This window comes from Lepidochelys kempii, chromosome 3, assembly GCF_965140265.1.
Source record: "Lepidochelys kempii isolate rLepKem1 chromosome 3, rLepKem1.hap2, whole genome shotgun sequence".
Classification (NCBI taxonomy): Eukaryota; Metazoa; Chordata; order Testudines; family Cheloniidae; genus Lepidochelys; species Lepidochelys kempii.
This window is the reverse complement of record NC_133258.1, coordinates 108,307,863-108,332,645: the sequence shown is the minus strand read 5'-3', so window position 1 is coordinate 108,332,645 and position 24,783 is coordinate 108,307,863. Positions and strand designations below refer to the sequence as shown.

The 24,783-nt window shown below is 42.1% G+C and overlaps 1 protein-coding gene across 4 annotated transcripts in view; it reads left to right on the top strand.

The window, feature by feature from the left end:
* Nucleotides 1-24,783, top strand: part of HIVEP2 (HIVEP zinc finger 2) — a 151,608-nt gene that overhangs the window by 77,216 nt on the left and 49,609 nt on the right. For 3 of the 4 annotated variants that reach the window (XM_073337492.1, XM_073337495.1, XM_073337493.1), the window contains exon 2: nucleotides 11,537-11,634. The gene's annotated coding sequence lies outside the window, so the exon portion shown is untranslated. Of the gene's footprint in view, nucleotides 1-7,014; nucleotides 7,069-11,536; nucleotides 11,635-24,783 lie in introns of all 4 variants that reach the window. The other variant, XM_073337494.1, reaches the window with a different exon arrangement.

Genomic DNA, 24,783 nt, shown 5'->3' with positions numbered 1-24,783 from the left:
CACAGTTGTAACATCCTAGTGGCTAAAACTTGATGTTATTTGCAAAGGATGTTAGAAAAATTGCTGTACTGTAGTCAGTCAGTGTTACCTTTAGACTAAGTCACCTTTTGATCAGGTTTTGGCCAAATGCTGCTGCTGCTTTTTGGGTTTTTTTTTGTTTTTTTTTTAAGATACGAAAGAAAAAAAGTTAAGGAGACAGGAAGACAATTGTGACAACAGATGGATGACAGAGAAGCTGCATCCACACTGTGTTTGAAATAAAGCTAGTAACAACCACATTGAAAATTGTTGTTCTTTTTACAACTGTTTCCCGTACCAGTATGGAAAGCGCGTTTTTTCCCCTGAGAGCCATGTTAGAAAAACTCTGCTAGACACGGTTCCCATGGCAGTCTGTAAAACAGTTCTATAACAGAATAATAGCTCTCTAATCTCATTCACTAGCCATATTAATAAGGAAGAGACTCAAGTTAAGGACATTTTGTTAACCTAGGAAGAAGTAGGGAGAGCTTTTAAGTTTGGGTTCTTTGATTGAAACCTCACTAGTAAAAACAAGACCTGGCTACTGCTAGTTTGGGGGAGGATTCTAATGCGCTGATAGTACTTTCATTTCACAAGTAGCCCTCTCTGAAGTCAGTGCGACTACTTGTGTAGTAAGGAGTTAAGGGTATTAGAATTTGGCCCTTGGTTGTAATGCATATAGTTTCGCTGACTGGTGTGGACAGGAATCCTATTTCCAGGCATGAAATTCTGAGTGTGTCATAAAACTGTTCTGTAAACTGTCTTGGAGAGAGCCCTATAGAACAGTGTTTCTAGCACGTTTTGTTTAAAAGCAAAATCCTAGTCTCTCGTTTAAATATGGCTGTTACTAGCAGTATTACAGCTATACCGTGGATAGTGCATTTCTGCTTTCCATCTCTTGTCTCATTTATTTTTTCAGTCTGTCTCCTTACTTTCAATTGTCTCTTCTCTGTCTCAGTTTATCCAATTTTCCAGGCTGTCTGGCCATTCCAGTGCTATTGCTGTCCTAATGGCTGCAGAAAGAGCGGTGGAGCTCTTCGCTAAATGGTTTTTTGTTTTGTTTTGTTTCTTTTTTAACAATGCTGTTGCCTTTGTGCTTTGTTTGTGCTATGTGCTCTCTGTTGTGTCATCTTGGTAGATAAGATGTTTGCATAACATGCATTTTGCTGTAATTGTTTCGTTTCTGCAAACATTTATACTGTATTGTATTTTACACAGCTCACGTGCCTTTGGGACAGTGATAGATTGTAGTCTCTAAAAGAAACTGGGCCAGATCTTTGCCCCTACTCTGGATGCTTTGGGCCACTCTGGCAGCATAACGCAGCCAGGCCCCTGTGACAGGGGATGTGTCTGTGAGAAAGAGGTCATGGGGCAGCCTGGCGCTTTTGCGATTATTGCCAAGGGCTGCCTGGTCCTTGAAAAATGCAAAGGTATCTTAAAGCCATCTTTGCTCCCTACCCATTATCTTTTGGTGGGCACAGCATGGCTGGACTCAGTTTTCTAGCCTATTGACTATAAATTGCTATTGAACAGTTAACAGTCCTGTTGTTTGCAGTATTCTTTTTCTTTCCCAGTAATGTGCAATATAGGAAGACTCCTGGGAAACTGTACGTGCCTGGGAGTTCCAATGGATTATATTAAAGGTTGGAACTCTAACATGAGACTCACAGAATTTCTTCCACTGGGCAGTGAGTTCCCCACTCCCTCTGTGAAAGAAGTTGGGGGTTTCATTTGTGGATCCACAAAGATCTTCTTGGATCTCTGGAACCCACTAGAGGCCAGGGATTTCTGTACAGAGGCCTCTTGCCTCCACTTTTCTTCATTGCCTCCTTCCACCATGATGGCTTTTGGCACCCTCTGGGCAGTATGGGCTAGAGTCACAAAGAAAGTTAGGCCGACATTTTAGGCGCATAGAAAATCCCTGGGACTCACAGAGCCTGAGTTTGGCACCTAGGCTCCCTTTACAATGAATGGGGAGAGAGAGTCACCTCAGAATGGAATCCACGAAAGCCAGCTCTTCGCCTAAGTTAGCCAGTGGAAGATGCCAACGAAAACGGTATATGCTAAGCCCTGCCTGTCTCCTGGAGTCAAGCACCTCATCCAGGCTGCAGGGGAGGCACCTCCCTCTGCCTTGGATTCACAACTACACACCCTTTACAAAAGAAGGGCAACAGGGTCATTCTTATATACTTACTCTCTGTCTGCGGCCTGATGACTCTGTAGCCCGGTGGTTGAAGCACTCACCTGGCAGGTGGAAGATCCAAGATCCAGTTCCTCTGCTTCAATGACTTTTTAAATTATTTCTCCACAGTGGAACAGCTTCATGAGAGACTGCGAAAATCCTGCATCAGAATATCCCATAGACAATAGTTAGGGCACTTATCTGAGAAGTGGTAGATCCCTGTTCAAATCGTTTCTCCCCCTCAGGTGGAGGGGAGACTTGAACTGGGGGGTCTTCCACATCCCAGCTGAGTACTCTAACCCCTGGGCTAAAAGTTATGAAGGATGTGCTCCCACTTATTCTCTTGTTTAGTGTAAAATTGGGTGTAAGGACCTGATCCGGATTGGGCCCCACAGGAGAGTTAAGTGGAGGAATGCCTAGCTTCCCCTGGTTCAAGCATTTCTTTCAGGCTTAGACATCTAGACATCTGATGTGAGCACATAGTGTGCATGCTCAAAATCAGGATCGTAGGTGCCTAGGGAACATTAACTACAAAAATGTAGGTGCCGAGTGATTTTAGGCACCTACATGGTTGGCAGCAGCTGGGAGGGGGTTTTGTGAATCCCAGTGGGGCCTGATTCTGGGATTTAGGTACCTAAAGTGGCAGTTAGGTGTCTAAGCTCTTTTGAGAGCCCAACCCTATGTGTGTATGTATGTTCAGCAAAGCTTGAGTCCCTGAATATTTTTGTCATTTTTGCAGGCCAGATGAAATGAAGCAGACTATTATAGGTTTTTGCTGAATTAACCCATAGAAGTATTTAAAGAAAGCAGTTTACATCTTTAAAGTAGAGTTTAAATCACTCTTAACTTGATGGGACAGTTGGACTAGAAGCCCAGTCCTACCTTCCTCACTCAGGCTAATCTCCTGTTGTATCTGAGCCTCAGGCAAAATTTCAGCAAAGCTTCCCTGCTCAGAAAAGTACTTACACACATACTTAAGTTGAAGTTGACTTCAAGCTTTAATGGGATTTAAGCACATTCTTAATACAGTTATGTCTACACTACCACTTATGTCAGTATAACTTATAAAAAGAACAGGAGGACTTGTGGCACCTTAGAGACTAACAGATTTATTTGAGCATAAGCTTTTGTGAGCTACAGCTCACTTCATCGGATGCATCACGAAAGCTTATGCTCAAATAAATGTGTTAGCCTCTAAGGTGTCACAAGTCCTCCTTTTCCTTTTGTGAATACAGACTAACATGCTACTCTGAAACCTGTCAGTATAACTTATGTCACTCAGGGCTGTGAATAAGGGACATAAATTATACCGACCTGAGCACTGGTGTGGACCATGCAATATGGGTGGGAGAGCTGCTGACATAAGTGCTGCTGCTCGTTGGGGGTGGATTAATTAAGTCAACAAGAGAGTTCTCTCCCATCAGTTTCGAGCGGCTACACTAGAGAGCTTAGAGCAGTGCAGCTGAATACGGATGGACCTAAGCACCCGCTCAAGTGTTTTGTTGAATTGAAGCCTGAATGCGGAAAACAGGATTGGATTTTTAGTCAGACAGTTCTGCAGTTACTGCTCATGGAGTTTTCCTGTTGACTTCCATGGGAGCATGTGCCCTAAAGACTGGAAAGAAGGTGATACGGTGATTATGGGTTATATACAGGCTATGCCAATTATATTTTGTTCTTCTTGTATCCTAAAAAGAGATTTTGCTTTCTCCTTTTTGCCAAGTTCAGGTAATGTTTGCATCTTGATCAAGTCAACATCACTTTATGGGGAAACCACAGCAAAACATGTTTTTCTTTAGCAAAAAGCACATACTATAAATGGGATCTATCAGATGTAACCATCATTCCCTTCAACAGGTCTCTCCAATAGCTATATTCAGGCCTGGCTGCCATTCTTATTTCATGACTATATTGGTTCCACTGAACTAAACTGGTTCCTGCACTGTCAGAGCACCTGAGCCATTAGAAAGCATTGATTAGCAGCAATCAACAGAAATGATAAATTTAGATAATGAAATTAGGAAAGCTAAAACAATTTTGGATGACCTGAGTAATTTATTAGCACCTGAATTTTTTTTAAAACCAGAAACATAAAAGCAGGCCTTATTTAAAGGCCTCTTTTTTGGGGGGAGGGGGTCCAATCTTATTTTTTTCTTTAATAGCCCTTCCAACTATGGTGATTTTCTGTTCTGTGAGTCAATAAATGAAAAATTGCTAACAAAATAGTTTGGTTAAGGAAAAGTTGAAGCCGGTTGTTGAGCCAAAGTGTGATTCAGGAGCTGAAAATATCTATGCACTTCACGCGTACAAATCAAACACAGTGCTTTGGCAAAGCCCACTGGGCTAGAAACGGAGCTTGAAGTCATTCCTTCTCCAGCATGCCATGTATAGATGGGGACCCACGCTCCTAACAAATTACCGATCAAACTGAACACATAATAAGAGACCATGACATCGGTGCAGAGTGATTATGGCTCCTCAGTCTCTGTTGCCTTGCCCTTTGCATGTGATTTACACCTGTGCAGTGTGAGTGTAATCAGGATGGGAGAGTTTTACTTTCACCTTCTGTAGACAATAAATGCCAAGTACATTGGGAAGAGGCTGTGTGCATATCCCTGCAATGGAAAAGTGCTAAGATGACATTTAACCATTTTGCTGGAAATGGTATAACAAAGTTTGTGTTTACATTTTTATAATCCCCATATGGAGTCAGTGCCCTGGTAGAATGAATGTACTGCTCTTTGTTTCAATCTCTCAGGCTGCAGACTTGGAAAGACAACATGTACAGGTTCATGTTGTGCAGGCGGTCTTTGCAACCAGAAACTTAGGTTCAGATTCTAATCTTAGTTATGCTGATGTAAAGCCATAGTAACTTTGCTGATATCTGTGGAGGTGCTCTGGAATTACACCAGTCTAACTGAGGTCTTAATTTTATCATATGGTGAAAAATATCTTAGATTGTGCAGATAACAACAACAAAACTCTGTAGGAAGAGCCTAAGTCCTTGGAATTCAGATTTTCCATGTTGACGGATTTTGGTTTTTCCTGGGCATCACACTTCCCTGCTGCCGTTCTGCACCTCTGGCTGGTTGCCACTGTCTCAGGGCAAGTTGACTTTTATTTGTGATGGAGATTGGGCTACTGCCATTGCTCTGCTATGGGCTCAAACTCACAGGGAGCACCTGCAGGGATGCCCTTTCTTGTGGGATACATTTTTAACAACTCAAGTGATTGTCATGGGCTTATAAGACTCCTACTGTCTTGAAGCCTGCTTGGTTGGCAGCCACGAGTCCCTTTGCCTTAGTTTCTTCACAGCGCAGGTTACCTTCCCCTCTCTCCTCCCTGCCGCCCTCCCTTCCCCAGCTTATTTGTCATCAGCTAATGGGCATTGCTGGATAATCATCTAGAGGAGGACACACAAACAAAGGTACTTCACCATAGAGACGCCTCAGGATACGCTGGATAGGCTTTACTTCCTCTGTTTTGAATAATTTACAGTACTGGTTTTCAAACTGTGGGGTGTGCCCCCCTGGGCAAGGTTATCAGGGGAGCACAAGGTGGGGCATGAGGCTGCGGCTAGATGGGTGGCTAGAGCAGTAAACAGGGAGCCCCGGCAGTTGTGGGGGAGTGGGGAGTTCAGCCTTGCTCAGTCCTTCCCTACCCTCACTGCAACCTGCTGCTCTCCCCGTTCTCTCATCCCTGACTGCTGAGACTCCCTGCACATTCTCCCCACAGCTGCCCTGCCCGGGCCTGCACAGCTGGCTGGCCACACACCTGTGTATTTTAAACCCTCCAGAGCCTGCAGGAGCAAGAGGCTCTTTGCATGGGGTGGTAGGGCAGTGAGGAGACCCTGGTCTGCTCTACACTGCCATGGGCTCCTTCGTGGATGGAGCCAGCTGGGGCCTGCTGCCACCCTGCAGGTGAGTTGCCTGCTCCCCTTCGTGAGCCATTTTCTGTCGGAGGTGGGTAGTGTTGAGGGGGAGGAGGGGCAGTTATGGGACTCCCATGGAGAGGGGAGGTACAGCAAAAAAAAAAAAAAAGTCTGGGAACCTCTGTCTGATTTACAGCATCAGCTTTATGTGGTGCCCTAAAATGGGCTCTACTATACCTTTACTTGTTCGCTTGCCTGCTCACTTTCAGATGGTCACCAGATGTGCTTGTTTCTTTATGCCAGCTGGCTGTGCAAATGGCTGTATTTTCTTGGCAGTCATGAACTAGGCAAATGGGTTGTGCAACTTGTGTACAGACACAATGTCAGCCATCACTTTGTCACTAAGCCTCCAGCCTGGATAGCGAGGGCATGAATCCCGGCTGTCGATGTCTAAACTTCTATTTGCGCTGAGGTTACAGGCCTATAAGTAGGGGGATGTGCTCCTACAGTACTAATTTCGACCTTTGCTAGAATAAAAAATCTGGCCTCTATGGTAGCATGAAATGTGGTGTTCTGGTCAGCCAGAAAAGGGGATAGTGGGCAACTGCTGACAGAAAGAGAGTGTACAGGGAATTTGCATTTGACACGTTACAAAAGACTCAGTCACGAAGGTTCCAGTGCACATTTTAATGTAATCCAATGAATTAGCTTTTTACCCCTGAATGTAAGTGGATACTCTCAGGTAAAATTTGGCCCCCAGATGAGGTTTTTACAGAATCTAAGGACTAATAGAAATGTTTCCATGAATAAATTACAATTCCAGTAGGCTTTTAAAAAAGATCTAAATATTTTCCAATGTTGTTTACAACACAGATATTACAGCATTGTGCTAGGGTTGCCTTTTTTTTTTTTCTTTTCTTTTTTCTGACTCAACCCTGGATAGTATGATGATAGGCCGGTATCCGTGGACAAGTATCACGTGTAATGTAAAACACAGGTATGTTCTGCCATTGGTCATGTCAAGTTAAGTGAGAGTGTGGCATTGCTTTTACCTTCCTCTGCTGTCAAGAACTTTGTGCTTCCAGTCTCAGTTACTGCCGCTATCAAATTGTGTAACTGTAATTAATTGCACCTTGCTTTGAGGGTGATAACTGCAAAATTACTGAGGTTGTGTTTGGTGCCTAAAGCTTAATGCACCAGAATCACAATCATATCATCACACTTGGACAAACTGTAGACCCTCTCTTCTCTCATCTGAGCTTGCAAGGCACAGAATACTTTGCAAGTGCCATGATTATTCTCTATAGGAGAGAGATGACAGCAGAATATTCATGCAGAGTGGGTCCAAACCCCTTACACACTGATGTGGGCCCTAAGCCATCTCACACAACGGGGGAATGAGGATGGGCCATTCACAATGAAAACAAAATGTTCAGAGTTTGGTTTTCAAAAACTGTATTTTTCCCCCCAATTTTTGGATTTTAGTCCAAAAAAGAAAAAAAACCCAGAAAATTTTGAAAAAATTAAATATTTTCTGTTAATTTTTTCCTTTAAATGCACTTTTTCATTAAAAATATCAACCAGCTCAAAGGAATGTCAGTCATGTGATTCTGATTATGCAAATGAAACTCTTTTTCCCTTTCTGAGATGGATTTGAACCCATGGAATAGAAACAGGGGACATATGCAATTACTAGTGCCCTGAGCTATCCAGCCATGTACCAAACAATTTGATGACAGGCTATATTTTGGGCCTAAACTAAGATAGTGTCTAAATTTGTCCAAACACTCAGGGTATGTTTGGAAATCCTCATTGAATCTCTTTCAAATGCCATTTACCTTACAAATACAGCAAAGGAAATTAGTTACAACTTAGTTAGCCCCCCACTGTGTTACAAACCTGGTCAGATCAAGACTTGAAGCAAGTTTTGAAACACTGTTAAGGTCTATTTTACACTAGAAATGGATCCAAGTTTACCACCAAATTTGTGGAGAACCAAATTGTAAATTTCCTTAACAGCATTGCAGTTGTAATGTAGACAGGGCTTTAGTTTCCGTTTGCACTTTTGAGGTACTTGCAAACACGTACTGGACTTTTCCAAAACCTTCAAGTAATAAATGTTAGAATATTTGTTGTTTTCAGTAAACTTTAGGTTCTCATTAAAATATTTTGCAAGGTGGAAGATATAAAAGACTGTCAAACTACAAGTCAAGTGCAGTGAGCATTTAAGAGGTAGTACCAAAGTCCCAGCTCCTGTTTATCCACCAAAGGAATTAATGTTTAAAGTCAGCTGTGACTATGATGCCAGAACTCCTGATACATTTTTATGTTGCCACCGAGGTGCAGCTTTATCAATTATAAAATTGTTTGTGGAACTCCCGAAGGGCAGTGCGGGAAGTAACCTGACAGAAAAAGTCTTTCAGAAGCAGACAGTAACAGTTATTACCAGTGGACTTCTGCCTGTGTGTAAAAACTAATCCCTACCTTTATGAGATTCAAAATCTTTTTTCAGTTTGAACTTTGTGTAATAAGCCATGTTTTGCTTCTCCTACTGTATTTAACTTCAGAGGAGTTAAAAGGTGTCTATAGTCGTAGTGTCTGTGCTCACAAACAACTGCAGTAGATTAGAAAATGTTGATCAGGTCTGATCACATATTAGCAAATTATCAGATTATTGTTGTATTGCTCTGCATGTCCAGTGGACAGTTCTTAAAGGACAGGTACACCCACGCTTATTTAATCATGCTATCAAAGAAGCAGAGATTGTGCACATTTTAAAATCTTCTTTTAGTCATTCAAGTGATCCAAACAAATTAAAAGTTGTTTTTTAGTATGGCAACAATGCTGCTAGGTGCCTTAATTGGGCAGTATAATTCTGTTGGACACATGCATTGTCTGGGTTGTTACAGAAATTATGGCTTGGCTACTTCCTCATAGCACGCACTATACTTTAACTACAATGCAGTTTTAAGATGTGATTAAGGAAATTCAGAAGGACTACATGAACCAAGTCTTGCCATCTTTCTTCAGTCAAAACTTCCATTCATTGGGATTTTTGTCTAAGCAAGAATAAACTTTCCAAAGTATGGATTAAGGACCTGACCCATCTCTAACCAAAGTCAGTGGGAGTCTTTGGCATTTAGATCAGACTCTAAATTCTCCTCTAAGTTTTGTCAGTGTAATTGTATGTAATTGAGTCCATGAAGTTACACTGCTGTACGTGAAAGAAGAGTTTGACTCCCATATGTTAAAAGGCAAATTTGAAATCAGTGAATACAGAATAGAGTTCCTCAGTGATTCCAGCTTCAATACTCCCTTTGCAGCTATTGAGAGGGGACAGCAGTGTGGTGTTTGGTTTTGTTTTGCATCGTGAATAACATCTTTCACACACTATGCTTTATTCTTGTTTACACTAAGTCTCCTTTACTATTGTCAGAGCGATATACAACAGATTTAGTGTAAATGAGAATTAAACCCACTGTTTTTACTATGTGGATTAAATAAGCATATTTATGACACACTGGGGAACTTTAATTAAAAACAACTGTCTGCAAGTGCTACAGGCATCATTGAAGCCAGTGAGCCATGTTTCCACAGAATGAAAGGGCCGTGTTTCTAAGGGTGAAGCTGGAATTTATCTTTATCTTACTATAGGAAACACATGCTGTATATAGGGGCACCCAGGTTTTATTGCAGGATGGGGTAATCTGGAGCCATGTCATTTATTTATTTACTTCCTAGAATTTTTTCTGCTGTACACTGTAAAAATATGTTGGGTAAAATCTTGGCTCCATTGAAGTCAGAGTTTTTTTGCCATTTTACTTCAATGTTGCCAGGATTTCACCCATAAAGATTAAAACCTCATTGGGCCCCACCAGTTCAAAAGTTCAAAAGTAGCTCCTTGACTCTATATCCAAATTAATTTCCTAGAAAGTTATATCAATGCTATAAAGTGTAAGGGTCTGGAGCCAGAACATATGGTTTTTTATATGCTCAAATGCCTGCATAGACCACTGTTTACATTACTGGTTAGTAACACATTATCATTTGCCTATTTGTTTTTGTTGCTGATAGCAAACGTTACAGAAAAAAAACATAAGCATATGTCTTTTATTACTAAATGGTTCCAGGCCTATTTCATCCTTTGGATTTTGGCACTGTGCTTCTATTAAACCACATCTGCATTCTCACAACAGTGGAAATCCTGTCCTTAGCCCATCCCATCATGTCTAGGTATTGCACTGCATATGATGCAGCATGGAAAATCATGCCATTGAACCTTTTAAGCCTTTTGAATGGGAGTGGGAGTTTTGCCATCAACTTCTATGGGAGCAGGTCCTAAGACAGGAATGTATCAGAGTGTATCTTGTGGAGTAAATGTGTCCCAAACATGAAGCAGCCTCTGGCCACCCCTCAACAGGCAACACCACTGTATTAAAAACCAAGGCAGTTGTAATCCAGTCCATTGTGTATGCAGATTAGATGTGATTCTCAGGCTTCTTGCCAGTTGCCAGTGTACCCTAAATAACCTCACTGTATGCACTGGGGCTCCCAGTAAATAGGAAGCATTTAATTTTGCAACTGGAATTTAGTTAACTACTGGTCTGAAGCTCTGTGTTCAGGAATAGACTCAGGCTTACTCTCTCACCGCTGTATTGACTGTGTAGCACAAGCAGGAATAAATTCTAGAAAGCAGTAAAAACATTTTTGTCAGTAACGTCCGCAGATCTGTCTGAATACACACAGTGAGCAGATCTGTTGAGTAAGAAGGTGTGTTTTTTTAAAGTCAGTGAGTTAAAGTATTAAATGGAAATTCACAACATACACTGGTGCTTTCTCCTCTGAAGATAGCTAATACAAAGCAAAAATGTGAATTTAAAAAACGAAGCTGTTTTTAAAGCACAGGACTGCAAGGCAAAGCAGCAGAAATGAGAGAACTTGGTATTTCAACAACAGCCAAATAGGGTTTTAAAAACTATTTTAAAATATGCTGCTGCTGTTGTTGTTCTGGTTTCGGGAACCAAATTTTCAGAAGTACTACTGAAGTTGGCAGTTTTAAGTATAGATGCACATGTGATGCGCTTGCATACTTTCTGAATGTGCATGCACTGCCTGCTTGTGTAGCTTCTGCAGGTTAAATTTGTGTGCCTGTGTTTGAAAATGCATCCATCTATGTACCTGTTGGCCCCATATATCAAGTGTCTTCAGCACTGAAGAAATTTTCCATGTTTATTGTAACCCAGTGCACATTGGAAACCCCAGCAGAGATACAAATTGCTTGTACTATATTACTCACAGAGAAAACCCCTTACATGTTGTAAAAAATGGCAGTGACTGACTCATTGTGGTGGTTGTATTTATTTATACAGCCAACATCACAATGCCATTATGTTATCAAATAAAACAGCAGGCTGGCTTTTCCGTAGTTTTTAAAACTTTTTTTTTCAAATTTGTTTTCTTAATAGGTGGAGACGATCATAAAGAGCCATATTTACTGGAGTAGTGAACCAAATTGCCTTGATTGGAACCATTATTCACTTGCACCTTTGACATCATCAACCAGGTAAGAGGAAAAATAACAGAGGACGCACTTAGATTTAACTGTGGCAATAGGCCTGACTGTACAGTCTGGGTGAACATTTCTTTTCAGTCTTATAAGATTTATGTGGCATTCACTCACAACACTAACAAATTACACTGTGTTCTGTCTAAATATTTCACGTACTTTAGTTATAAGTAACACCAACTATTGCTAGAACTGAAAGAGGTTAAAGAAAAAGTACTTACTCTGTTTTCTGAGTTAGTCGACTTAGTGCATTTGGCAGCACTTTCACAGGTTTCCTGGTAGAATCAATCAGTTACTTTCCCCTCGGTATGTGGTTCTTTCACAAAGTGAATAGGACAATGTGATCGTAAAACCACAAAAATTGGCAGGGAGGTTCAGGACCTGAAAATACCTAGAACTCATTTTTTAAATTAACCAGATTATAAACTGATGATATCCCTTTAATTAATTGAGCAATTACAGTGCACTCTTTATGACATTGTCTGTGGTAAGGGAACATTGTTGCTCCGTGTCCGGTACATAGTGATCCCCTGCAGTTCTGGAGTTACCCATCACATAGAATCATAGAATATCAGGGTTGGAAGGGACCTCAGGAGGTCATCTAGTCCAACCCCCTGCTCAAAAGCAGGACCAATCCCCAATTAAATCATCCCAGCCAGGGCTTTGTCAAGCCTGACCTTAAAAACTTCTAAGGAAGGAGATTCTACTACCTCCCTAGGTAACGCATTCCAGTGTTTCACCACCCTCCTAGTGAAAAAGTTTTTCCTAATATCCAACCTAAACCTCCCCCACTGCAACTTGAGACCATTATTCCTTGTCCTGTCCTCTTCCACCACTGAGAATAGTCTAGAACCATCCTCTCTGGAACCACCTCTCAGGTACATGAAAGCAGCTATCAAATCCCCCCTCATTCTTCTCTTTTGTAGACTAAACAATCCCAGTTCCCTCAGCCTCTCCTCATAAGTCATGTGTTCCAGACCCCTAATCATTTTTGTTGCTCTTCGCTGGACTCTTTCCAATTTATCCACATCCTTTCTGTAGTGTGGGGCCCGAAACTGGACACAGTACTCCAGATGAGGCCTCACCAATGTCGAGGTGAGGCTGGGTAGTCAATGGCTCAAAAGATTATGTATTTGATTCTGTCTAAAAATTCACATCTATTACGAAATGCATTTAAAATTATTTTCATTGCTATCATAGGCCTGAGACTATGAGAAAATCTTTTTTTTTTTATGTTCCTATCAGTATAGCCATCCCCAAGCATTCAAGTCTGAGTCCGTGCCCTCCCGCTCCCTGCCCCAAATCATGAAATTAGCTTTAAAATAATGAGATTTGACGATCAATGTTGGGTTCTTTTTATGTGCCCTTTTGGGTTTTGAGTTTGTAGGGTTCAGATGAATCAAATTTTCAGGATTCTTCTCTGAAATTATGAGGGCCAGAAACATACTTGAAAAATAATGAAAGCTGGGATTCTCATGTAATAACATGACTACAGGAGATGGGTCTTTAAGAAAAATACCAAATATTGTGACAGAGAATTGCTAGAGTTGTCAATACTGTATCAATAGTCCTGGGAAATAATGAGAAAATTATGTTTTATTCTGTGCATTAGTGGGAGGGTTTAAATGAGGATGAGCTCTGTGAACTTTCACTCATTCCTTGAACTGTTCCCAAAACTGCCTTGAGGTTTGGGCCCCAGTCATGCTAGATCAGAGGTGGGCAAACTACGGCCCATGGGCCACATCCGGCCCACGGGACTGTCCTGCCTGGCCCCTGAGTTCCCAGCTGGGGAGGCTAGACCCCAGCCCCTCCCCTGCTGTCCTCCCTCCCCTGCAGCCTCAGCGTGATGCACCACCAGCGCTTTGGGCGGCGTGGCTGGCTCCGGCTGGGCTGTGCGGCTGCAAGCTCCTGCCACTCTGAGTGGCATGGTAAGGGGGTGGGGAATGGGGGGAGAAGGTTGGGTAAGGGGGTGGGGTTCCTGGGAGCAGTCAGGGGACAGGGAGCAAGGGGCAGTTGGATGGGGTGAAGGTTTGGGGCGGGGGGGGGCGCTGTCAGGGGACAGGGAACAGGGGGGGCCTGTCAGGAGGTGGGGGGGGGGAATAGGGGTCGGGGCAGTCAGGAAGCAGGGGGGATGGTTAGATAGGGGGACAGTTAGGGGACAAGGAGCAAGGGGGGTTGGATGGGTCAGGAGTTCTGAGGGGGGCAATCAGGGGGCAGGAAGTGGGAGGAGACGGAGGCCAGGCTGTTTGGGGAGGCACAGCCTTCCCTACCTGGCCCTCCATACACTTTTGCAACCCCGATGTGGCCCTTGGGCCAAAAAGTTTGCCCACCCCTGTGCTAGATCATAGAGAAGACTCTCTGCATGTGGATCTCTCCATTTCTGCACAGATGATGAGCTCAGCTGCCTGTATTGCACTGTTCCATTCCTCCTTCCCTCCTTCTAGAACCAGTAGAAGCCTTTTTGCACTGCCTGGGGTCAGTGCTGGAGGAGAGGGGCGTAGTTTGAGCAGGCTGGATGTGGGCAGGGGATGACACATCATCTCATCCAGAGGGGCTGTGGAATTACCTTAGAAAAAAGAACCCAAGCTCTGTTTACCTATTCCGTTGTCCCTGCCCAGTGTCCCAAAAGATCGGAGAGCAGTAGCAGTTGGGAAAGCGCTGACAAAAATGAAAGCAAAATAAATGGAACTCCTTTCTGAAGAACAGAGTCCTGGCTGTGTTCTGACTCGCTATAGTAGCACAGAGAAAGGGCACCAACAGGGCAGAATGTGAATGGCAAATAGAGCTAATGGTGATTTGGGGTGAGGGTTGCACATTAGCATGCAGGAGGGCAGTGGCCAGTCCTTGAAATGGGGTTGTAACATAATCTTTCCAGTGACTTTATGGCACTTCTGTGAACTGGGGCCCTTATTGCTGTAGCTCTCTCTCATGTGCTGAAAACTCTCTCTGATGATGAGTTGGCTGATAATGGCATACTTCGCTTTTTTTGTTGGGAGCGACTGAATTTTAGAATAGATGCTCTCAGTTAAGGTATTTAAGGCTATGCTATTGGTACTGTAATAATATGTGTTGTTACCCTGTGTGCTAATGATAGTAAAGTAAACACTTAATAACTGTAGGGTAGTAAATATGGTGTGTGACCTATAAAAAGATTCCCGTTAACAAACTGAACCCTTCCTTGCCTGATATAAGGGCTAAAACTTGCAGTCTTCTGCAGCACTAGCTCAGGGGGGCTGGGAAAGCATATCTTCCCTCAGGAGAGGTGCATGCAATACTACCAAGCCTGCAGCCTCAGATACCCCCTGGAAGGTGATGGCCATCCCATCCTGGAGAAACTGAAATGTTGGTGTGATATTAAGTGCTCAGGCTCTGGTGCTGTGTGGTGTGGAGGGTCCAAGTGGTCTTTGCTGTCTGAGCATTCTTATGAGGATGCTGGGCCTGATTCTCTGCTGCCTGACACCTTTTGTTATTTACATCTGTCCAAAGCGACTGCAAAGTGGGTGTCAAATGCTGCCATTCTGATCCCCAAAGCCTTTTACACATACTTTGCCCAGATATAGCTCACTGTGCTCAAGGGGCAAAGCGGTAGCGAATCAGACCCTGGAAGCCCCTGGGGGATCAAGGGTCTCCCCTTTGGGTCCTGGTCCTGGGTAAAACTGCCCATTGCCAGTTATTCTGGTGGGTCTGGGGGTTACAGCCGACAGCAGGTCTGGGCTTCGTTCTCCCCATTTTGGCATGAGCCCAAGCTGAGTGAATTGGAGCTTGGGGCATAAGAAGTGGAAGCAGCCGATGTTTTCCAGTCCTATTATTAATGTAAGACAGGGACATGCAGATTTCCTCCTCTTCCCCCAGAAAACCACTGAATGAGTTAATGGAGCAATGGATCTACTTGCTGGCCTCCTGAATATCTAGGATAGGGGAATGGCACTCTCTGAAACATGAGGAGGAGGAGGGGGAACTGGTCATTGAGACATGAGGTAAATGGGAGAGCTATCTGGGGATTGAGCGTTCCCATGGAATGAAATGACTAACCCTTTCCTAGTGTGGCTGAACTGTTCTTTGGCACCACAGTTGACACAAGTTGTCAGTCTCAACAGGGAGGCCAAGTACTGAATGGGCATGGAGACTAAATTACCCTCTCATACACCAGATTGGCTCTGAGGCATATTGGCAGGGCAGCATGGGGAAGCTTGTTCAGTCACATCCTGTGCTACGCCTATTCTGTGAATAAACAGAGGACACCGTTCTCTAGGGCTGTCAATACAGCAGTCTGCACAGGAACTAAGTTAGCTGAAAGATCTGAAAGAAAATGTATGTACCTTTCGTATGTTTAATGTATGTGAAGCTGTTTCCTTATGATTGTAAGAAGCAATATCAGTGTTGTAACTGCAACAAGATACATGACTGTGTATTTGTACTGTAATTTTTCTTCATGGACTTATTATGTTTCATCCAATGTCAAAAATGTCCAGACATATTTAATGAAACCTAATGAGTTAGCTTCATCTCTATCAATATAAAATGTATGTATTTGCTACTTTCATTGTGTGGCAGTGGATAGCTGAGTGATAGATGGCAGTGCATTAACATTCTGTATATTGGATGCATGGAGCCCCTGAAATCCTTTGGCACTGTGACCTACTGCTTTCAAATTAGAACAGAGACAGATAAGGATATTCTGAAGGAGAAATTCAATACTCTATTATGAAATTGAGTGCTTTAGAAAACTGGATTTTTGAGACCGTATTTCATATACCTAGAGTTAGAAAACAGAGTACTCTAAATACTGCCATATAAGCAAATGTGGTAAATTTTGTTGGTGTGGGGTTTGTTTGTTTGTTTGTTGTAGCCTCCATTGCACTAATTAACTAGTTAGTTTTCCTAGCTCAGAAATTCTGGGCCACATTCTGATAACTTCGCACGTGCTGAAGTCTGTGAAAATACCCATAGAGCTACTCAGCAATGAGTAAGGGCACCAGTGTCTGGCTCTTTGTGAATAGAGTGTCTCTGAATCATATTCTCCAATGCACACTTCTATGAAAAGGGATTAAGTGAAACTAACAAATGAACAAACAAACAAAAATACATTTTGTGGTAACCAATGTGAGCTATTCTTCATTTATACTATTTAGATAAATTGCTTTCTCTCTCTCGAGTGGTAGCTAATGTTCTCTTACCTCCAGTTATCATTTCTGCAAAAAACAAATATTTTTTATTTTATTCCTGACAGGATTAACAAGGTTATTAAACATTAGACACACCTGATAGGACTAACTTTAGAGAACCCTTACTACACATATGTACCTATTCATATATATATATATATATATATATATACATATACACACAGTGTTGTATATGCTAGAAAACTATAATCTCCTGTGAAAATATCCAAAGGTTACAGGTTCAGAGGCCCACAGCCTCAAGGTGTATGTGAGATACACTATAACAGTTTAAAATCCTCCAGTGACATTTACGTAGGAATACTGTAACATACAATAATGTTGCAAATATTATCAAGTGTTTCAACAGGATTAATACTTTAAACAAAGAGTTTATATCCGATAATGTTGCATAACTTTCCTGATGTGGTCTAATAATCCTTTGAACCATGCTCCGTCTCATGGTGGGCTTGTCAGAAAGTTTGTGAACTTACCTTTTAAAAATGGATCAAAACCAGTACAGTAGGGAAATCCATGTGATGGTGCTTCTTCCCCTGAGCCATTGAGACGTTGCCAGCTAGTTCAGAAATTGCAAATGTTTGAACTGGCCAGGAATCTCAGACCCAAGTGAACAGCTATCTCCAGATGGCTGCACTCAGTTTTGTACTGACTCTTTATAAATTCTCAGTGGTTGCGTCCTTGGAGTTATGAGGAGTACTGTTCCACTTGTTTTTGCCAAAAATGCACAATGCATTGGTTGATAGGTTGGGACACATGGTATAGCTCAAATAAAAAGGAGGTGGCAGGGGATATAAATGGGAGCATAAAGAGAGAAAGAAAAAGCAGCATGTTTTTCAGTCGATTTTATGTGAGTGTGTGCTTGTGCATGCATGGGCAGTGAATTTCAGCTGTTTGACTGGCAAATGTAATTTGACTTTAAGGCATGAACTTCATTGAATTGTAGCCAAGAAAGACACAGCTGAGCAATCTGCAGGAAGCAATCTTTTCCTAGAAATATGCAGCTCCAAACTGTACAAATTCTTCTGTCATTCATAAAATGTGTGTGCACTGCTCAACACAGACAGTCGTTTACTGTTGAAGAGAGACTTAAACAAAAGAACAACAAAAAATGGAATTAGACTTTTAAAAGAAGAAAAAATGTGTAATGTAAAGTTATCTAATGAAGCACCGGCAATCAGGACAGTTCATCATTTGTGGTGCAGCTGTTTCCTGACATTTCTGCAAAATGTTGTGGAAAAATTAATGAAGGTTAGTTCAGTCATGGTTTCAAGCTTGGCTAGTGGAAAATATGACAGTGTTTCCATTGTCAATTAAGAACAAGTTAGGCTATTTTTTCTATAGGGGAAGTGGTATGCAGTTTGTACTATACAGGAAATAGTAAACGACATCAGAGCAGCTGTGTGATAGCAACAGGTATGCAAAGAGTATGGGGAAGAGTCCTTCTCCTCTCAAAAAGAAAAGGAGTACTTGTGGCACCTTAGAGACTAACCAATTTATTTGAGCATGAGCTTTCGTGAAGTGAGCTGTAGCTCACGAAAGCTCATGCTCAAATAAATTGGTTAGTCTCTAAGGTGCCACAAGTACTCCTTTTCTTTTTGCGAATACAGACTAACACGGCTGTTCCTCTGAAACTTCTCCTCTCAGTTACCTTGATTTTATTTCAGTGGAGTTATCCCTGCTTTACACTGGAGAGGAGAACCCAGTCTTGTAATCTGAGGCTGCTGCTACTCCTAAGCATGCCCGGTACTCCTCAAGATGTTCGACTCCAAAAATGTGTTTTTCTTTATTTAAGTTTAGGAAAACAAAATGTGTATGTGTCAGTAGGATTTGCATTCTGCTGTGTGCCTATAATTGTATGTTATTAATGTTATTCGAAGGAATACTCTCCGAAGACAGTTGTAAGAGAAGTCAGGTGTAATGGGACGGGAAGAATGTATGACACACATGAAACAATCAGTTGCACAAACCACTAGGGTTCATATGATACACACAGTGTGGTTTGAACGACTCCAACCAGCTTCTTTAAAGTAGGAAGCACAGGTTTCTTTAGCTGATCTCAGAATTTCATGCTGCACCTAGTAACTTCTCAACATCTGCAATTTTTATAACAATCCCAGTATGTCTTATTGTACATATGATATGAGCCCCACTTCTCCAATTGTGCCACTCCTCCTCTGCAAAACAGCAATAAAGATGGTAGATCTGGCTGCAGTAAAGGAATTCTGTGGGTGGCATAGAGCAATTGTAACAGCTCATGTACACCACCACTTCTGCTGACTACCAATTTAGGGGGTGTGGCAGCAGAACAGGGTGTCGCTGGGGCTCCCTTCTCTTGGCTGATCCCCCGTGGCTGTTGTGGTCACTTGGCAGCCCTTGACAGCCATTGTAAATTCAAGCAGACCTCAGGCTGCTCAAATTTATGCCAGGGACCAGATGGGTGCCCTAATGGCTCTAGGATTAGACTTGGGGGGCAGGGAACCATGGCTTAAAATCCTCTTTGCATGCTCTCTTCAGATTTGCACTGAGCAGTCCTTGGAAGTACCAGTAAGTCAAGACCATAATCTTTGGACCATTTATGTACTTTAATTTATTTGTATGTAATATATCCAAACAGACTTGCAATGTTTTTGTCAGGCAGGAGTTGCGTGTATGACAGCACTGACTAAGCCTAATCAAAGTTGAATACTTTGGGTCAACTTCAGCTGTGGTGTAAGTGGACCCAATCATCACGTGGAGTTGTGCTCGCTTACCCCAGGGCTGAATTTGGTCTGCTCCCTTGTTTGTTTACTTCAGAATATTGACCCTCCCCCAAAATGCACACTGCTCCCCATTAAAACCAAAAATTTAAATGTACTATTTTTATTCCCCCTCATCCACCCTAGTTGTATGGCTTACTGTATTCTCCTGCTCCATTTCCTGCATTTTCCCAGTGGGCTGAATGTTGATGCCTACTGGCAGCATGTCACAGTATTGCTCCTGCTGAAGACTTCCTGACAGAAGTTATTTGCCAGTGTTGACCACTGGTTCAGCAGCCTGCTCTGTCTGAGGTGTATACGGTTCACCTTTGTTTGCTTCTTTCCTTTTTCAGAAGTAAAAGGTTAGCTGGCAGATGAGCACCCAGAGGTTCTGCTAAATAGTCTGATAACAATACAACTTTTTATTTTCCTTTTTAATTAGGAAAGCTTTAACAGCATTGAGACAGTGCTAGACTTGGATTTCTAGACTCGAATCACACCTGGAAAAAGTTTTCTTGTGCTTAGTAGTAATGAAGCTGCGTGTGATTTGCATTGGAGTGTGTGAAATTATTTCAGTAAATAATTTAATCGCAGAAAAATACAGTTGGGGATTTGTTTGTGAATTTGATTTGAATTTGGTGAATAGTTTTGGCCAAAAAAAAAAAAAAAAAAAAGGTGGTGTGGGGGGAATTCCAAAAGAAGTCAAATGTTTCATTTCAACATTTTCTAAGAGAAACATTTTGACTTTTCATTTCTTTTGTTTCTATATTTAGGGTCGACCCAAAACAAAATTTTGTTTGGATTTTTCAGTTCGGCTACCATACTGAAAATCAATTCTTCACACTGCTCTCCAGTTTGGAAAAAAAAATAAGGGTTTGAAAATAGACTAGCACAAGTGTGGTTTAAATAGAAGTAATGGGATTAATATAAACCAAAGGAAAATTCAGGCTGAATTTCCCAATGGTAGGCCAAATATCGGGCCAGGTTACACCGGTACATTAGGCTCCAAAGCAGTAAAAGTCCTGTGTTGGTGCTGCATATGTGAACAAATCAGTAGAAACACTGGAGGGAGTTGGAGGAACATCTCACCCTCTTGTGCAATACGTATAGTTACTGTATGTATATGTATGGTGAGTGTGGAGGGTTTCAGGAAGGCACGCTGAAGGCATGTGATCTGGAAATATGTGCATAGCCACAGAGTGCATGCACATCACTCATCCACGTGGCCCAAGGTCACTGTAGCTGCTGAGCAGTAGCCTGTGACTTATTTCACCTCATTCCCTGCAGCAGTTGGCAGCAGGTTAGCTATGTAGATGCCTTTTAGGGTATGTCTACATTGCAGTGTAAGCCTGGGGTTAGTGGAACTTGAGTCAGCTGACCCTTGGTTACAGAACCCAGGGCTTGAGCATCTATACCGATTGTTAACCCTACATTCAGAATTTTCTAACCAAGCTCAAACCTGGGGCTCTGGCATCCGCAATGCAGCATGCAGACCTGAATCAAACTAACTGTATCCCAGACTGTCTAGTGTCCTCCCAAAATGTGGCCGCTTTGACCGTGGTACACTGTGGGAAAACTTGGCTGTTCATCCTGCATGTTACAGGAAGTTTGAACTGCCCGCTGACATATCCTGCCAAGCCGTCATTTTGGTCTGTGCACTCCCAGATGAAGTTTCGAGAACTTCTCTTGTTCGGGCTTTCACTCCTGTGTCAGAAAGTGGTCAGAGCTTATGTGAGATGCTGGTGGACATTTCAGTGGCATTTTCTGACCCACTAAGGGTAGCTGAGAGAGCTTATGATGGAGGAGGATGCAGAGGAGGAAGAGTACTCTGGCATGGCAGACTCACTCTGGCTGATGATACTCATTACAGTCAGTACAGCCATTGATGCCCCATATGTAGACCAGTGCTTCTGGCACAGGGCCACACAAGCACAGACTGGTGGGACCACCATCGTGCAAACAGTGAAATCATGTACAAAACAGTGAAATCGTGTACAAAACAGAGCCCCCGCAATGTTGCATGTCCCCTGGTCCCCCATTCTCCTTTGCTGTGTTCCCTGTTTTGCTGCTCACTTGAACCCTGGGGAGGGGGGCATCAATATGGCCATTTCTCTATTCGTGAGTCCCACTGTCTTTGGTACTGGACCTACTTGTTGGTCCTGTCCAGAACTTCAATCATAAGTTCATCGTGAAACCTGCAAATCTTCCAGCTTCTTCACTGTTTGTTGGTATGTGTGGTCATTCCTGGTACTCTTCCTAAAGTCCACTAGTTGCTGGCCTTGCACCAGAGATTTAACAAGATCTGTGGCCCTGGAACCATGAAGTAGCACACTTTGCAAAAGACTTCTTCTGTTCAGTCTCCATTGCAAACACAGAAGGCTCTCTGAGGGTGTGTTTGCAGCTCAGTATTCAGAAGATAATGGAAGGGCTAAATGCTGACTTACTGAGCTACTGCACTACACCAAGGGATGTTGCTTCTGTTTTTCTGGAGTTGACTGGAGATTTTTGGTATAGAGAGGACAAAGGAAGGGGTTGGAATGGGGGCGGGGAAGGGGCGGGGCCTCATGGAAGGGGTGGAGTGGGGGCAGGGCCAGGGGCAGCAAGAGGTGGGGGTTCAGTGATGCCGCCCTCAGGCCAATGCACTAGTCCTCGTGTGACCCTCATGGTCATTTGAGTTTGAGACCCCTGGTGTAAATCTTTGTAAATGTGTATACAAATTACTTGGGGTTCTGAGAAGTTGTCAAGTACAGGCCTCCATACTGTGAAGGTTACACACCATTGATGTCGTCTGATAGGTATTTTCTGACTCTGACTTCTTGAGATTTGAAGTGCCCTGCCATAAACATGATTTCTAAGCTGTTTACACTATGATGATAATAAATAAATTATTAATACTTTTTTTTAATTTTTCTAATTCCATTCTGTAAAGGAGAGACACTCACTCACAAATCGATGTTTTGACAGTTTTAATAGATACTATATAGGCTTACTAAAGAAATTTTAAGTTACACTTACTTATATAAGCCCAGACCCTTAAGGGTACTGAGGCACCTAACTCCCCTGTGTTACGATTTCAAATACCTTTGAGGATTTGGGCCATAGTGCTCAATTCTCCTCCCACTTCCACCAGTTTTAGACCAGTATAATCCCATTGACATCAGTGGAGTTACTCCCGATGTTTACTTGTGTAGGGGAAAAGAGACTCAAACCCATATGCTTTGTATAGCTAATGGGTTATGTGCATCTTCATTTAGGGTCCAAGTCACAACCCTGAAATCCTTAATTTAGGCAAAATTTGGCTGGACATCAATGACCGTTTTAGCAGTACGTTAGGGTCGGCCTCTTAGTATCAGCATGTAATGAATTTTGAACACTGAAGCCTTGACGGTGCAAGCACATATGCATTCACTTCACTTTAATCAAATGAGTAGTCCCATTGAAGTCACTGTACTCCTCTATCAATGGATTACTCATGTGCTTCTAGTAAGGACGTGGGTAGTGTTGTAGGATCTGGGCCTAAATCTTGTAACACATCCAGTGTGGGAATTTGGAATGTATGCGTTCTGACATGAACTGTTTTCAGACTATTCAGAATGAGGGTCAGGCATAGAGCTGGTAAGGAATTTTCTGTCAAAATGATTTGTTGATGGACGAATCAAAATTTTCTGTAGGTAAATTTCCATTTCTGTAACATTCCCCTACTGTGCTGCTTTTTTGTTTCTGCCACCCAGAATTTAACCGGATAACTTGATCCTGACTGGATCAGCACTTTACTTTTGAACACTAGCTGCTGGATCTCGATCTTGCTTTTGCTTCTGAGAGGAAGGGACTAATGATTCCTAAACAGCCCAATTGGCTTTCAAAGCAAAAACATCTGTTGGAAATAGGGCTTCTTGTTCACTGTGTCTGTTAGCCAAGAGACTATGCTTTGTCCTCATCAGAGGGTGCTGCTGAACTCTTATTCATGTCAGAACTAGTTTCAGGAGAGGTGGATCACTCAGCTGCCTGGAGAGTTGTAAGATAAAGACAAAAGACTTTGAAAGATGAAATCAAAGTGGCATTGAGATTTCAACTTGGTTATGCATTCTTGTATTCATTATCAAATCTCTTTTCCATCACTTTGAAAGCCAGTTGTTTAGCTCAGTTAAGATTCTGCTATTACATAAGTGCAAAGTACAGTTCTCCCTTACTGGAAATAAATCAACACCTTGGCATATTTAGGGTGCGTGCAATTTCCAAGTAGCTCTTTGGGGCCGCTGAAATATTTTCAATAAAATCTTATGATATTAGCATATCATATACTAGGATAACAGTTTTGATGTCAGGGTGTGATCTACAGGAACTTTATTTTCCTGGTGGGGATGGTATGCATTTAGATGAAAATACACAGATCTGTTTGATTTTGTTTTAATTTGTCACTGTATGGCAATTAATGTTTTGGGTTTTTTTAGTAGTGTCTCTAAATGTGTGTTGATAGTCACACAGGGCAGGAAGATTAGGACATTACATTGTCTTTTTCTGGCTGGTGTCTGAGGCACAGTATATGTTAAAAACAAAAATGGAATTGCATAGTATTTGCCCCCTGTTAAAGCAGAGTCCATTTTTTATTTTTATTTTTGTTTAAATTAAAGAGCAAAAACAACATTCCTCTACTTTGATCTACATTGCTTTGTAGGTTAAAAAACCCCCCCGCCCTTTTTTTTTTTTTTTTTGGTCATCTAACCTTTTAAAAATATGATGCAGCAGTTGTACTTAGGATATGCCCGTATAAGTTTATCTACATCCAAGAGAATGTCAGATGCAGTTAGCCTGCTTACTTTTGTGACTTGGCAGTAGCTGGAAATCTGATGGCTTCAGCCTTTCTAGGCATGAGGTACACAGAATGAATGTAAAGTAGTGTGGGATGGGTATTTAAGGAAAGTGTACAAATTAATTCTCAATTTTTAAAAAATCATCTTAAGGGAGATTGAGTGAGGATGTTGAACTATTAAATAAAAGTAGACCCAGTGTGAGTTTTACCAAATGTAGCATAGAGTCATATACTTTGTCCTTGTTATAAGATTCTTGGGGAAAATACTCCCACTCAGATAGAAATTCACTGTAAACAACTTTCTTGCTCTTATACTTGAAGTATTTTTGAAGATGCGGTAGCTCTTGGAAGGAGCAAAGTGCACTGTGCAATAACATGACCTTATGTAGCGTTGACATTTTTAGATTTGGAATGTGAC